The sequence below is a fragment of the Nyctereutes procyonoides genome, unplaced genomic scaffold, assembly GCF_905146905.1.
Source record: "Nyctereutes procyonoides isolate TBG_1078 unplaced genomic scaffold, NYPRO_anot_genome, whole genome shotgun sequence".
NCBI lineage: Eukaryota > Metazoa > Chordata > Mammalia > Carnivora > Canidae > Nyctereutes > Nyctereutes procyonoides.
The window spans coordinates 42,081,970-42,098,992 of record NW_026575139.1 but is presented as its reverse complement, the minus strand read 5'-3'; the positions used below and the strand labels follow the sequence as shown (position 1 = coordinate 42,098,992).

The window sequence follows — 17,023 nt, the reverse complement described above, 5'->3', positions numbered from 1 at the left end:
AGGGGAGGAGGGAGGGAAGGGTCAGAGAGTCAAATGAAGAGAAAAGCATTCTGAATCAAGGGGAAGCAAGTCTACTCTAACCAAATCCATAAATCTTGCATTTCTGAACAGAAACTTAGGAACATGGCATCCTAACTCTATGAGCATTAATAAATATAAGGAGATGCATCACACAGTGTCACTGGCCCACCAGAGCCTCTGATGGATGGAGAGCCCAGCAGTGAGCCCAACATACAGGCAGAAAGTCCTGGACTATACAGGAAAATAACTCACTTTCCTCGAAGTTCTCAGTGTGATTTACTGATTCAACCACATCTCTAGTTCCTCTGATATCTGTATAGGAAGGCAGATATTCAGTAAGAATAAAACACTGGATCAGCAAGGAACTTGGTAAAAATCATTACGCCAATAGACAAGAGCAGAGAAATTAGAACCCTGCTCCAAGAATCCCATCCTTTAAGTAAAATGTGATACACGTAGAGCAGAATATTATTTAGCCATATAAAGGAAGGAAATATTGCCATATACAACAATACAGATGGACCATGAGGGCATTAGGCTAAGTGAAATAAATCGGACAGAGGAAGATAAATAATGTCTGATCTTACCTATATGTGGAATCTAAAAACAAACAAACTACAACCAAACTCATAGAAAAAGAGATCAGATTTGTGGTTACGAGAGGCAGGGGGTGAAAGGAGTAGGTGAAATGGGTGAAGGTGGCCAAAAGGTAATAGATTTCCAGTTATAAGGTCAATAAATCTTTAACATAGACTTAAAGGGGATGAAATGTATGATGTGGAGACTTAGTTAACAATCCTAACAGAGTATGGATGCCTCGGTGACTCAGTGGTTGAGCATCTGCCTTCAGCTCAGGTCATCATCCCTGGGTCTGCCTTCAGCTCAGGTCGTCATCCCCGGGTCCTGGGGTGGAGTCCCACATCGGGCTCCCCACAGGGAGCTTACTTCTCCCTCTGCCTATGTCTCTGCCTCTCTGTGTGTGTGTGTCTCATGAATGAATAAATAAAATCTTTAAAAAACAACAACAATCCTAACAGAGTAGATCTTAAAAGTTCTCAGAACAAGAAATAAAATTTGTGACTATGTACATTGATGGACGTTAACTAAATTTACGGTCATGATCATTTCACAATATATCCAAGTATTAAATCATTATGCTGTATACCTAAAACTAATAAAATGTTCTACGTCTATTATATCTGAATTAACATTTTTATTTTTATTTATTTATGATAGTCACACAGTGAGAGAGAGAGAGAGGCAGAGACACAGGCAGAGGGAGAAGCAGGCTCCATGCACCAGGAGCCCGACGTGGGATTCGATCCCGGGTCTCCAGGATCGCGCCCTGGGCCAAAGGCAGGCGCCAAACCGCTGCGCCACCCAGGGATCCCTATATCTGAATTAAAACAAAGAACTCTATTCCCTGCTCTACTCCCTTTCCTTCTGCTCCTCTTCAACAGATCTGAACTATAGGAAAGAGGAAAAAGGAATATACCAGTCTGAATTGTTTGCCCTAATTGGGATAGTCACTGAGTAAGCTCATTGTGGGTCTAACTCCGTGCAAATGAATTGACTGTGAACCTCCTCAACCCAGTTCTTGGTCACAGCGAGTGCATGCCTCACATCCGTGATTGTTGGATTTCAAAAGCCCAAGCTCTTCTTTCTGAGTTTGTCACCAAACTAGAGGTTGGCAAATGCCTCTATGGATGCCCCAGCCTCAGAGCTAGGAAGTCCCTGGGCCCTGGGGTTTAAAGCAGGAGCTCTCAGTGGGTTGTAGTTCTTGTTTCCAGCAAGCATTTGTAAATATCCTTCAAATGCCTTGACAATGGATTTAGATAGCTTAATTTCCATTTAAGCCAGTAAGCAGGGACTGGTATGCTGTTTGAAGTTCTGTGGCATTGTTATAAGACGCTGGAGAAATATGTGTGGCGAAGTATTCCAGGTATGTTTCCGTTGTCAGTTACTGCTGCTTCTGTTGTGCCTTTAAAGAATGTTTTTGTTAAAAGAGGTCGCTTGGATTTGACTAGCTTCTTTGCTAAATAGTGGGAAACTACCTTCTCCAGATTTGAAAAGAAATTACTCACAGGTGTTTTTGTTTTTGTTTTTCCGCCTCATTTTTGGCTTAGAGAAGAGCAGCCTCTCTACCTATGGAAAGGAGAAAAGAGAGGTCTTTAGTGGATGGGCAGGCCGAGGGCTTCACACTGGGCTGGAAAGGCGGGCAGGCCCAGGAGGGACCTGTTAGAACAAGTTCTCCTTTTGGCAGCTAGCTGGAGAAACAATCAGAGTCCTTTGGGTGATCAGGAGAGTTGACAATGAACCTTGACTCCCAGCCATGATTGAGGGTAAGCTAAACACAAAGTGTATCTTTTGTTTAGGAGACTTCACCATTCCACAGTGTTTTCACACATTCATTAAATCTGAGCTACTCAGCCATGACTGCTGGGGAGAATGGAGCCAGAAGGTGTGTCTTTTCTTAGGTTACTAACTTGGGGTAAATGCAAATCTTGCAGAGGTGAGCCCTTACCATCAAAGTCTGGGGCGGATGTTCATAATAGGTTAAATATTGACCAGAGACAGTGTGGAAGGTTCTAAATTGTGCCTAGTTTATTAATTAAATTTTACTTGACTTTTTAAATTTAATTTATTTATTCATGAGAGACACACAGAGAGGCAGAGACTCAGGCAGAGGGAGAAGCAGGCTCCATGCAGGGAGCCTGATATGGGACTCTATCTTGGGGTCTCTAGGATCACGCCCTGGGCCGAAGGCAGCACTAAACCGCTGAGCCACCCGAGCTGCCCATGGTGTTGACTTTTATTTTTTATTTTATGATAGTCACAGAGAGAGAGAAGAGAGAGGCAGAGACACAGGCAGAGGGAGAAGCAGTCTCCATGCACCGGGAGCCCGACGTGGGATTTGATCCAGGGTCTCCAGGATCGCGCCCTGGGCCAAAGGCAGGCGCCAAACCACTGCGCCACCCAGGGATCCCGGTGTTGACTTTTTTTAAGCATTTGCAATGTACCGGGCATTTGGCTATGAACTTGACATAAATTATGTCACTTAATCGTCAAAGTTCTTTAAGTAGCTAGCTACTCTTTTTAATTGCAACATTACTGAGAAAAAGAATGCATAAAGAGGTTACATGCAAATAGACTCAGTTATTTTTTTTAAGATTTTATTTGTTTATTCATGAGAGACAGAGAAAGGCAGAGACATAGGCAGAGGGAGAAGCAGGCTCCCTGTGGTGAGCCCGATACGAGGGGGAGGGGGGCACGACACCCCGGGCGGCCGACAACTCAATCCCAGGATCCCCACCTGAGAAAATGGCAGATACTCAACCACTGAGCCACCCAGGTGCCCCTAGCCTCTCAATAATTAAGTTAAGGAGTCACGTTCAGGCAGAAAACTGGTGAGATCCTGATCTTCAGGCCTCCCCACCCCCACCCCTCTGCTGCTGTGTAAGGTCCTCCCCTGGACCATCGGTAGGTGCAGGGTTCATTTACAGTGTCCAGCTTTAGTTCTAGTGGAGTCATGTCTGTGTAACACTGTAGTACTTTCATGATTATGACTTAAATCTTAGATTAATGCATGAGTGGTGTGTAGAACTTGTGATGGACAATATGATAGAATTGTAAAAAAAAAGAGCATAAACCAAGAAGCCCAAGAGCTCAGGGTGAGCCTTGCCCTGGTATCATTAAGTTTGATGATGTGGGCAAACTTTAACCTCTCTGTGCCTCTGTTGCTTCATTTGCAGTGTGACTGAGTTGTACCAGATGAGAGCCTAGTGTCATCTGGTGACGTGTACCCCAATGTAGAAAAAGTTAATGGAAACTGCTTCCTAAAGCTATCAGGTAACGGTCAATGAGATGGATACCAACGGTTAATGGTCCAGTAGCATGGATTTATTACTTTCAAGTTCACTCATTTTATTTCTACCTAGTACAGTTAAAAAAATTATACAAAATATGTAAAAAATAAGTTTGAATAGGGTTCAAGGATTTAAAGTCTTAAATCCTTAAAGAAAAAACTAAAGTCTTGTTTTTCTGTCCCCCAACCCCACTGTCCAGACATTACTACTGCTTTCTCCTTTCAGAAGTTGGCTATTCCGGGCAGCCCCGGTGGCGCCTGCAGCCCGGGGCGTGATCCTAGAGACCCGGGATCGAGTCCCACATCGGGCTCCCTGCATGGTGCCTGCTTCTCCCTCTGCCTGTGTCTCTGCCTCTCTCTCTAGCTGTGTCTCTATGAATAAATAAATAAAATCTTTAAAAAAAAAAAAGAAGTTGGCTATTCCTATACAACTATGTAGTCTGTGATATAAATTTGTGAAAGAATCTGTTTCTTTAAATTACCGTATTTGCAGAAACAATATATGACTATAGGCACCTTCTAAAAAAAATCTTCAAACAAAATGTTTTTAAAGAAGCACAATACTTTAGGGGCACCTGGGGGTGCAGTGGGTTGAGCACTTGACTCTTGATTTTGGGTCAGGTCCTGTCCTGGGATCGAGCCCTGCCTCAGGCTAGGCACTTAGAATGGAATCTGCTTGAGATTCTCTTCCTTGCCTCTGCCTCTTCCCTCTGATCATGTGCTTGTGCATGCTCTTTCTTTCTCTCTCAAATAAATAAATAAACTCTTTTAAAAAGCATAAGACTTTATATTAATGCATATTAAATTTTATTCCTTCCAGTGAAAAATGAATAAGGCAGTGAGCTGGAGAACACATTTGAATTGTGAAAATATAACTGTCAACATTATGGAGGCATCAAAGTATTAAAATAAGCTTCTGTTTTGTCTTAGATCCTTTTTAAAAATGACAGCAAAAGTCATTGAAGGCGATTCTTGCTTAAAAGTACTTTTATATGATGAAAATTTGAGGTCAAGCATATTTCTCCATTTCCCCTTCAAATGAGTTTAGACTGTTAGGAAGTGTTAGGTTCTCAAAAACCTCTGAAGAGGGCATCTAGTGTCTTCCTTTCTGTTTGTTTTTCATATAGTTGGTGGGATTTTATTACATAATTATGTGACCCCCCCTTTGTTCCCCAAAGTACTTTTTTTATTTATTTTTATTTTTTTTATTAATTTTTTAAAATTTTTATTTATTTATGATAGTCACACAGAGAGAGAGAGAGGCAGAGATACAGGCAGAGGGAGAAGCAGGCTCCATGCACCAGAAGCCTGACGTGGGATTCGATCCCGGATCTCCAGGATTGCGCCCTGGGCCAAAGGCAGGCGCTAAACCACTGCGCCACCCAGGGATCCCTCCCCAAAGTGCTTTAAAAATAAACAGGTGTTAGGGGAAATTAACCGCAGTACTCCATCCATTGTATTTTTCTTTTATGTCTCGTTGAAGGTCAGGAACTCTTCTACAAAACCGTTTGATTTGGGGCCATATAATTTTGTTTGTTTTTTTTTTTTTAAAGATTTTTATTTATTCATGAGAGAGAGAGAGGGAGAGAGAGGCAGAGACACAGGCAGAGGGAGAAGCAGGCTCCATGCAGGGAGCCCGACATGGGACTTGATCCCAGGTCTCCAGGATCAGGCCCCGGGCTCAAGGCAGCACTAAACCGCTGAGCCACCCGGGCTGCCCATTTGGGGCCATATAATTTTGACTCCATTCTATGTGATAGACAAAATGTGTGGTGTTATGGAGGCTTGTTGGTCCTTAGAGTCTTGGGAGGTCCTCCTTTCCTGGGCTCTGCTCAGCATTGCTAATGATTCCATTAATTTTCCCATCAGGGATCATACCTTATGGGAGGGAACCTGAATCCATATCATATGTCCAAACAAATGAGAGCAGTTGAATCTATTTTCAATACTATCTGCCCAAGAAAAGGCCTAATGGCTTCTCTGCTAGAGCTGCCCCCAAGAGAGGGTGCAGGTGCAACCCAGGTGTGCTTCCCAGGCTCTGGCACTAGAAACACCTGGCTTCTTCAGACATGCATGTCTGGGTCCCACCCTTGAGTTTTTCTGATGCATTATGTCCAGGGTGAGGCCCAAGAAATTGCAAGTTCCCAGGTGATGTTGTTGCTATTGATCTGAGGTGCAAGCTTTGAGAAACACACTGGCTTAGTACCTTCAGAAGCCATAGCAAGAGAAGAATGGATGACAGGTTTAGCAGAATTAATATATTGGCTTTGGCTATGGAGTATACATGCCACCTCTGAATTTCAGCTACTCTAGGCAGGAAGATATCTCATGTTCCAAATGTGTGGAATATGTATATGTATTCATTTTAGTTGTTCACTGGCATGATGGACTTTGAAGCAATCAATACAAAATGATGTTCACATGTGCTTTGAATTATAAGTCTTCTCTCTGTTGTTTTGTTTTTCAGATTTTTAAAGACTAGTATGATTAGTTATAGCCTGCCCATTTCACCACTTTCCACATTTCACTTTTAAAATGAAATCATCCTTCTTGCATTTAACTAATGGAAAGTTGTTCAACTTGCCAAGCAAGGTTCCACTGTTCCTGAAACAAATTTTCCGAAGAACTGGAAACTCTATGCAGCTTTTATACAAGAAGCAGAATAGAAATGCTCAAATTTATGTTACTTTGATGCATATTTTCCACCATTTGATATTTAAGTAATATCCATCACATTGTATCTGAAGACATTCACTTGACTCTGTAAGATGAGTGGTTGCATTTGAGATTTCTTTTTCATCATGCTTTAACCCCCTCCAGTATTATTTAAATTTATTTTGGGTACAACTAGCTAAAATCATTGATCTCATCAGCTAACAATGAGTGATCATCACACGTCAACTATTGCTATGAGATTTATGGGTCTGATCCCATGTAATTATTACAGCAACCCCACGAGGAAGAGAATTACCATGTTCTCTATTTTACAGATGCTTAAACTGAGAATGAAGGATTAAGTAATTTGAGATCCAAGTGGCTAGCAAGAGGCAGGACAGGAACTCAGAGCAGGGTGATTCCAAAGCGTAGGTATTTTCCTAGTATGCTATCACCCTTATTAAAACATACTTTTTGAAGAGCTTTCTATGCTTGGCATCATTAAATATTGGCTTTGCCCACAAGAGCATTCAGTCTAAAATAGTCAACCCTATTTAGCAGATAGTGAAGGCATAAGAGCTGATCAAGCACTGAAAAAAAATATTGAATGGTAATATGCAGATATTTACACAGAAAAGAGGTTTTGTGAAAGGAAAGTCCTGCATGTATGCTGGGTGAAGGGTAATGTTGAAGCATGAAGTTTTGGTAAAAATACGTTGAAAGGGCTCATTGGTTTTGGGATTTATTCTCACAGCAGAGTTTATTTTGGGAGTTGAGTAAATTTTCCAGAGGAGATAGGTTCCAGCACTGCCCAGTAGAACTTTCTATGATGATGGAAATGTACAGCAGGGTCCCCACCAGTCACATGTGTCAGTCGAGCACTTGAAATGTGGCCAGTGCAGCTGAGGAACTGAATTTTTAGTTGTATTAAATTATAGTGAATTGTAACGTAAAGAGCCATGTGTGACTGGTGACTGTCATTATTGGATAGCATGAGAACAGTAGAAGGAAGTAGTTGGGAGGCAGGGATGGAAGCTGACATGTGTAGACTTGAACTTGGGTGTAAGAAGAAGCCCTTGTCAGCCTTCTGGAAGGACACTTGTATAGCAATATGAGGAAGCTAATAGACGAGGGGAGGCATAGGATTTTGGACATGAGATGACCAGGACAGATATAAGACTCTGAATAAAGGGACTAAGAAGAAAGGGACAAAGTGAGGTGCCTGTGATAGGGGACATGGCTGAGTTTGGCACCTGACCGATTGTGGGTGACAGTACAGTGGAGGTTGGCAGCTGCTTTAAGGTTTCCAGCCTGGTGATAGGAAAACAGCTTCTTTTTGCAGTGTCTAATTTGTGTTGGCATAGGAACGTCTAGCTTGAGATGCCTCCCTTATAGACAGAGCATGGATCTTGAGGCTATATCAGAGGAGCAGGTGTAGGTGGATAAATAGATTTAACATTTGCATAGAGATAATATGTAATCCATGCGCACAGATAATATTCAGAGTTATGTGTTTTATTTTTTTTAAATTTTTTATTTTTATTTATTTATGATAGGCACACAGTGAGAGAGAGAGAGGCAGAGACACAGGCAGAGGGAGAAGCAGGCTCCATGCACCGGGAGCCCGACGTGGGATTCGATCCCGGGTCTCCAGGATCGCGCCCTGGGCCAAAGGCAGGCGCCAAACCGCTGCGTCACCCAGGGATCCCCGAGTTATGTGTTTTAAAAAACAGTAGGAAAGTCAGCATGAGTGGAGTTGGGAGAGCAAGACAAAGTATGGTCAGAAATAATGTTGGAGAGGTATCCTTGTAGGGCTACCAGGGACCATACAATCCTTATACTTTGGACTCTATTCTAAGTATGATGGGAGGCCTTTGGAAAGTTTGAGAAGGAGAATGAGTTTTATAGGACTTTGTAAATGACCACTCTGAATGGGTACAGAGAATAGACTTTATTCTTTTTTTTTTTTTTTGAAGATTTTATTTATTTATTTGACAGAGAGAGTCAGCACAAGCAGGGGGAGGGGCAGGCAATGGGAGATGATGAAGCAAGCATTCCACTGATCAGGGAGCCCAATGCAGGACTCAATCCCAGGACGCCAGGATCATGACCTGAGCCAAGGTAGAAACTTAACTGACTGAGCCACCCAGGCGCCCCAGAGAACAGACTTTAGTAAAAGAGTAGGAGTGGAAGCCAGGAGCTCAGTTAGGTTACTATACGGTATTCCAGGTGAGGGATGCAGATGGCTTAAACTAGCATAGCCATAGTGGATATGGAGACAAGTGGTGGGATTCCAGAGATATGTTTTCTTTTTTTAATAATTTCTTTATTTATTCATGAGAGAGACAGAGAGGAAGAGACATAGGCAGAGGGAGAAGCAGGCTCCCTGCGAGGAGCCTGATGCAAGACTCAATCCCAGAACCCCGGGATCGTGACCTGAGCCAAAGGTAGACAGACGCTCAACCACTGAGCCACCCAGGTGCTCTCCCCAGAGATATATTTTCAAAGTAGTAATCAGAATTTGTTGTTGGATGTGATGTGTAGTGTGTGTGTGTGTGTGTGTGTGTGTGAGAGAGAGAGAGAGAGAGAGAGAGAGAGAGAGAGAGAGGGAGAGAGAGAGAGTGTGTCTGGGACAATTCTCAGCTTTTGCCCTAAGCAGTTGAGTGATGTCATTTGTTGTGATGGAGAACTCTGAATAAGTACCAGATTTAAAACCAAAATCAGGAATTCAATTTGGGACATAGTAAGCTAGAGATGCCTATTAGACACCCTGGTGGGGCTGTCAGGGAAGCAGTTGAACATGTGATCTTGGAGTTGTCTCATGATTTGATGAGTTATGATTTATTAAGGTCTTTGGAGGAAGGAAGGAGCCAGAAGAGAAAGAAGCTGAGTGACAGTATAAGAGTGGGACAGAGATTTTAGGAAATGGGAAGTTACAGGATCCTGTTTTAGAATGGAGGTGCTGACCCAGGGGAGGAGCATGCCATTCTGGTTATGGTGCTGTTGAAACAAAAAAGGTGTTTTTTGAAGAGCCTGGTGTAGTGCAGTGGCAATCACTGGGAGAACGCCCACACTGGGAGGCTTTGGTACGTTCTTAAAGAAGGGAGAAGGTAGGGAAAGCAAGAGTCAAAGATAGATTTAGGAGGGTTCCAACAGAGCACCTGGGTAGAAGTCAAGCTACAGTATGACTTTGTCATGGTATAAGTCAGCTGTTGCCTGCTCCTTGTGCACGAAAGCATTTTTAGGCTATTTAATCAAAATTTTATGCCTCAGGGTTGAATAACAGAGTGGGAAGTGTTGACTTAAATTGTTTTTTCAAGCAAGCATAAATGTCAGAATTTAGGAGAATTGTATGCTGAAAAAAGAGTAGTTTATTTTAGAAGAGGGAACTTTTTTCTAGTTTTTCTCATTTGCCTATAAGTATTTGTCACACATAATCATCTTGCCTGCTTTTATAAATGTAGGATTTCCATTTACATGGAAATGTGTACTTCATATTTTTTCCCATTAAAATGGCCAAGAGTTAAAATATTCGGTATTCTAGTTTATTCTGGTCTCCAGTCTATTTAGGCTTTTAACCGTTAGAATGTTTGCTATTGAAAAAAAAAAAAAGCAGGATTTTCTATTATAGTTACTGACTTATAATGTACCAGTAGGGCAGTGGAAGGGGTAATTGAAAACTCTTACTTAGGGAATGATTATTGCTAAGAGAAGTGTCCTATCGTTCCACTTACTAGTTACCTCCTCCTTTGTAGTTCACTGCTTCTCACCTGACAAAGTTGACACAAAAGAAATGAATGCAAGTAAATTAAGTCAGTCAGATTCCCAACTTTTATCAGATCGAAGACCTGGAATAGAGGGTTTACATATTGTTTAGAGATAAATCTTTACATTGTGTACTGATTGACCAGTCCATCATGTTTCTGAACCTGTAGAAGTAATTAATAGTTGCTTGAACAGATAAAATTAGAATTCCTTCCATGAGTCCTGTTTGGAGGCAGGGATCCCCATGTTACTGGCTAGTGGTTGTTCCCTTCATGCATTTGTTGGCGCTGTCTCCTTGTCAGAGGTCTGGGGGCACTCATTGGCAATGACTCAGTCTCGTCCCCCTTTGTCTTGTTATAGTAGCTCCTATGACTGGATTACACTTATGTCTTGTGGGTTGGCAGTAGGGAAGAGGACTTCCTTCCGACACTCGTGCTCAAGCAGCTGTTTCTCTTTCTCCAAAAACATCAGTTTCCTCAGCCCCCAGCTGGTTCCTCCTGCTAGAAGCCAAAATCTGCCAAAGTGACTCTAGACCATGTTCACCCTGTGACAGTACAAGTGACTACAGTGCTTCATCCTCCCCCCAGGCTTTTCTGAACATAAGCTTTCTTCACTTTGTCAAGAGCTGATGTTGTCGTCTTATTTCCCTTCCCCTATAAATAATCCATTCCCCCCCCCCCCCCCGCACCGTACTCCTAGGACAGAGGCATGCCCCGTATCATATGCTTGCACTGAGCATTCTTTCAGTGTTTTTTACTTGCTTGACCTTTGAGTTCTTTTCTTTCATCCCTCTCAGGATCTCCAAACCGAGGTCATGGAAGGTCAGAGTTAAAGACAAGGTTGACTTGAGTGTGCTTCTACGGAAAACCGAGCTCCACACTTGGTGGATATGCACAGAAATTTTGCCCAGTCTGCAGTGACCCTCGCCATGCATTTGCTTCACTATTTTTGTTCCATGGTCTAGAGGCCCTGATGGTAGGAAGGAACTATAAATAAGAACAGTGCTGAGAGTGAGAGGATGAGCTCAGATGATCCTTAACTTTTTGGCCTTTCTGTTGGTTTAGAATTCCTCAAGGCCTATTATAGTGACTTATTTCACTTCACTTGGAATACCAGGGGTTTGGAGCTCCTTAAGTCACTTAACAGAGAGGACTCATGGTTAGGGTGTCTGTACACTTGCTGCCTGTTGAAATACCTTTTGTTATGATGCTCAAAGTAAAGAGAGGGTGAAGTGGGCACTAACTTAATGATATTTTATGGACACACTTAGTTGCCCTTAGGGAGTTCAGCACTACGGGAGTCGTAATGTAAAATTACTAAGTTCCCTATTTCTCTGTTGGACAAGTTCCACTGTTACTTAACAGATCTTCATGGGAAATGAACTTGTGCTGTCTAAGGATGATTGAGTGCCTTGGCCCTAATGGTCAGTGTGTTGGAATTTAAATATATCGAAGAGTTAATTCTTTTAAAAAGCTAATTAATGGGGTGCCTGGGTGGCTCAGTCAGTTAATTGTGTGCCTTTGGCTCGGGTCATGATCCCAGGGACCTGAGATCAAGCCATGTGTCAGCCTCCCTGCTCGGTGGGGAATCTGCTTCTCCCTCTCCCTCTCCCTACCCTCCCTGCTTGTGCTCTTTCTTCTACTCTCTCTGTCTCAAATAAATAAATAAAATCTTAAAAAAAAATTCTTAGTAAATATATGCTACTCACAAAGAGATTTTGAAAACAGTCTCTTCTGAATGCTGAAGATAATATGTGGTCATGCAGGTATCTTATTCTGAGATTTCCACAATCTAAATATTGATGCTATCTCCTTCAATAAGGAATGCTCTGGGGATACCTGGATGGCTCAGCGGTTTGGTGCCTGCCTTCGGCCCAGGGCGTAATCCTGGAGACCCGGGATCAGGTCCCATGTCGGGCTCCCTGTGTGGAGCCTGCTTCTCTCTCTCTGCCTGTGTCTGTGTGTGTCTCTCTCCCCGTGTCTCTCATTAATAAATAAATAAAAATCTTAAAAAAAAAAAAAAGGAATGCTCTGTGTATGTGCCTGTGTATGTACATATATATTCTAAAGTGGTAATATATTCATCATAGAGTAATCCTGCTTCATCTCTATTTGACCCCTGAAGGCATCCCAAGTGTGGAAGGGCCATGGATAGCTCCTCATAAACAGAGTCCCAGGCCGAGGCTTTTATATAGACATCCAGGGACGTGCCAGTGCCACAGCAGCCCTTGCCTGCCCACTAGAGTCATCATAGCCACCATCCAGAACATTATTCCTTATAGCTAATTCATCTTGTGCCTCTTTGCGTCCCTTCCCCCTGTGAAGGTTTAGAAGATAAATTACACTCAAGAGCTGGAGTTCATCCATAAGGTCACACCACATCTCGTAGAAAGAAAACCAGAAATTTGCACTTCCACCCTTTATCTTAATTCCTTGCCTGTGCTCAACCCTCTTAGGATCTCTCTGCACCTCGTGTGATGGTCTGGAATTCTTGTGTCAGTCGGCCAGAGAGAACTGTGGCCCTTATACCTCCATCTGCATATTTCCTGGCCATATAGTAGAAATCATAAAAGAACTAAGTGGTCAGATCTTGAACCTTTCCATTTCTTTGCTTTATAAATGAATAACAGTGATCTAAAAGTGAAAGAATGTAGCTAACCAGTGTCATTGGGGATCTTCTAAAGTAGTACGGAAACTCTGCATTCTTCAGACCAACTTGTGGCACGCCAGTACATTCCTCTCCGATGAGGTGGAGGAGTAGTGGTGGCGGGGCTGGGATTTGTAGTGCTGGGGCGGGGAGCTGCTGTTTAAAAATACATTTAATTATATTCCTTCTCTGCAGTAATATTGATACCATTTTTAGCCCATTACAAATACTGTGATTTTCATTTAAATCACGTCCATTATCTTATTGACCTAGTTTTTATTTTGTAATCAAAATGTTCTATTTCTGGATGCCTTAGCCCAGAATCTTTTTTTTTTTTTTTTTTTTATTTAAAGGTTATGGACCTTTTGTGGAGTTTAGTTTTTTTTTTTTTTTTTTTTTTTTTTTTCCTTTCTGTCGTAGCTGCGTACAGATGGGCTGCCTCTGTGTTTGCTGTATTACGGAAAATGGTGCTATATTGCTCTCTGGAAGAGTGAGGCTTTTCTCTATTTAATTTGGCAGGATGCCATGGGACCTCACATCTGGTGACGTTTTTTGGTGAGTAGATGGTGAAAGAGCCAGGAAATTCTATTTCTATTCAAAATGAGAGGCAGAGGTCTGGTTCTTCCTTCCCCTTCTTTCTCTGCTCTTCTTCCACTATTTCTGTTTTTAGCTCTCTCTGCTCATAGGATCACACTTATTTAGGTCCTGCCTTTTCTCTGATTCTTCCCCTCCTCTTTTCTTCCTGCTCTTTTCCTTACCTTCTCTTTCTTGCGCTCAGCAATGTAGGCCCACTTTGTTTCTCTTCTCTGACTGGAAGCTCACTCTGGAGAGACCCCCCGCCCCAGAGGTGCCCCTGGAAATGCTCCACGTTTCCTTTCCATATTATTTCTCGGTGTCTTTCTTGATACATGAAGGTACCTTGCTCTCTCCTCCAGACAATGAGTAGAACCAGAGAAATGTTAGGAGTGAGAGTGACCAGACATCTTCTTTTTGTGACTGAGGAAGGAGAAGGCCAGAGAATGATTTCTCCTAAGGTTCAAGGGCAATTTAATGGCAGAGCCAAGTCAAAGACCCCGTCTCCTGTTTGAGGGTTCTCTCTTATCCGCTTTAGCCAGAAAGCCATATAGATGTGGTGCGTGGTTCCTTTTAGCATTCATTTCTCTCCATCACCATCAGCCTTCTCAAGTATCTTCCTGTGTAAATGTATTTTAGGGGAACTGAGTTTTTAATGTGTCACTTTCTTGTGAAAAGAAGACACAAAAGGTGGAGTGCAGCCACAGGAGTCCCTCCCTGAGTTGTTAGGGATTTTCTCAGGAGTGGTATTTTGCTCCAGGTCATTTCTGTTGATGGATTCATTCCTAAGAACCGGTAGATGACTATGACATATAATATTTGAGCTTGAACTCTTTCCTGCCTGCCTGGAGTCTCTCTGTTAATCAGGAAACCACATTTAAAGCTGTGTCCTGAACTCTGCCCAGCATGTCAGCTTGGCCAGGAAGGATAGGGAATTCCTACTGGTAGCAGCCACTGAGGACTAAGGGAGTAACTAGAGGTCAGATAGGAGCTTAGCAAGGAAGACATTGGCAACATAGGGTACTTTTCAGCCACTGGGATTGTCTCTTTGTTTCTGAAATCCCCCTGTGGTTGAGGTTGGACAAAGTCCAGGCTCTCAGCCCCCTGGGCCGGTGACCCCACGTTTTGGAATTTTGTGATCTAACAATTTTTTTTTTTCAATTGAAGAGGCTTAACATAGGGTTGTTAGCATTTATCTTGAGAAGTCAGGATGTTAGAAACAGCAAGAGCAAAATTGTCATATAATGTTACAATCTTTTCAAAAAAGAAAAGTTATTCTAACACATAGGAAGAATATAATCTCAGAATAAAGGACAGCCCTCTGTAGCTTCTGGAAAAACCCCTATTGTCCAGAGTGGTCCTACTTAGCCACAGGCCAGCATAAATTTTGTGCCAGAAGCAGCGATGGTCTGTGATACATGGGAACCACAGCCTTCACTCTGGGGTTGGTAAGCCCTGGCCCCTCTCTCCAGGGAGAATACAGAAGAATGCATGAAGAACACAGCACAGAGAGCAGCCCATCAGTGTCTGGCACATACATAGTTTGTGCTCAGTAAATGATGTTTGTTTTTATTCTTTCTTAGAGAAGCAAATTACACTAGATGACTATTTCCGTTTGGACTTCGAGGGACACTGCTCTTTTGGCTTGTTTTCGTTGTAGACTAGGCTCTGATCTTCAGCTTTATAGGTCTTTCACATGATTTCATCAGTTACCTTGTGGATGGTCAGGACAGACTTGTGTTTTCTGAGTTCACAGGAGGCTAATCCATAAGTAAAAATGTAGTTCATTGTTTTGCAAATAGAAGATAACGCTTTTTCAGGGACTACACCAATAGATTGGTCTGCCTGAATCCCATGTCCACAGTGCGGGAGGGGGAGGGAGGATGCTGTGGTGACCATCATGGTGTTCACTTTCCTTGGAAAATGTAGAATCAAAGCAATGGGAATTGATTCACTGAGTGTATTCCAGCAAGCGTATGACATAACCCATTTTATTTCACTGGCTCTGTTTTCTCTCTTTCCTTTGGATGTTCCTCTTCATTGAAAGACAGTAAAGTATAATGGTTAAAAGCAGAGGCTCTGGGGACACCTGGGTGGCTCAGCAGTTGAGTGTCTGCCTTCAGCTCAGGGCGTGATCCTGCAGTTCTAGAATTGAGTCCCACATCAGGCTCCTTGCAGGGAGCCTGCTTCTCCCTCTGCCTGTGTCTCTGCCTCTGTCTCCATGTTTCTCATGAATGAATAAATAAAATCTTTAAAAAAAAAAAACCAGTAAACAAGACTCTCTAATTAAAAAAAAAAAAAAAACAAAAACAAAGGGAGCAGAGACTCTGGAGTCAATGGCCAGGTGTGAGTCCAGGCATTGTCTACTAGGTGTGTGACATTAGGCAATTTATTTGACCTCTTTGTGCCTTTTCTTTTTAAGATTTATTTATTTGTTTGAGAGAGTATGTGCAAGTGCATGTGAACAGAGAGGAGCAAATTGGAGAGGGAGAGAAAAAATCCTCAAGCAAACTCCCCGCCGAGCATGGGGCCTGACATGGACTTGATCCCAGGACCCCAAGATTATGACTTGAGCTGAAATCAAGAGCCGGCCACCCAACTGATTGAGCCACCCAGGTGCCCCTGACCTCTTTGTGCTTTAATGTTATCTTCTGTAAAATGAGGATAATTATTATAGAATTTGCCACATAGGTTTGTTTTGATAAGGAAAGGAGTTGAAATATGTAAAGTGCTTAGAGTGTTTGGCATATAATATAAATGATCAACAAATATTTATTATTTGTCTTATTGAGGGTGCTAGTTTTGTGGTGGACATGGAAAAATGAATAAAAATCATATGGACAGGATTATAGATTCTTAAGGGTTAGATTCTTATCCGTAACTTCCCTTCGTATAGAATTCAGCTCTCCAATAATCTTTGGCATCTGTTTTTACCCTTCATTGTTTCAGTAGATTTTCATATCACAGCACTCTCTCAAGACTGTTTTTCATTGATCGCATTTTGGGTTGGCTATTTTGTGTTGAGTTGGAAATTGTCAAAGGCTTTTCTTCCCAGGATGCTTGTTTGGAGAAGCTTCTGTTCTTGGTTGTGGTGGATCCTTTCCAGTGGGTCTTCCCTAGGTCACCCCTTCCTGGTTTTTCCCCCTGGAGAAGCAACCCCCCAACTCATGATGAATCAAGCACGAACTTCTCTGCTAAGAGACTGGGAGGTGCTGAGCTACTTGCACAGATCTCCTCTAAAATAAGTAGCATGGATTATAGTGAAGCTGATTCTGGGGGTAGCTTTTTATGTGCCTTCTCCCATTTTGCCAAGCCTACCGGTCAAGGGTTAGGGTTTTTTAACGTGATTTTTTTTTTTTTTTTTTTTTTTTTTTTTTTTTTTTGCCATTTCTCCATTCCCTGAAGAAACTTAACATCTGTTTTCCAGTGGAAGTCAATGACAGATTGATGAGTATTTAGGGTGCCTTTTATAGGAATGCATGTGTGCCACATACTCTA

The 17,023-nt window shown here is 42.4% G+C and overlaps 1 protein-coding gene and 1 pseudogene across 3 annotated transcripts in view; both read left to right on the top strand.

Annotated features, from left to right (window-relative positions):
- SAMD4A (sterile alpha motif domain containing 4A) overlaps window positions 1-17,023 on the top strand; it is a 216,428-nt gene that overhangs the window by 66,498 nt on the left and 132,907 nt on the right. The window lies entirely within an intron of this gene.
- The window catches only part of LOC129495952 (60S ribosomal protein L23a-like), an 88,199-nt pseudogene that overhangs the window by 66,379 nt on the left and 4,797 nt on the right, over window positions 1-17,023 (top strand).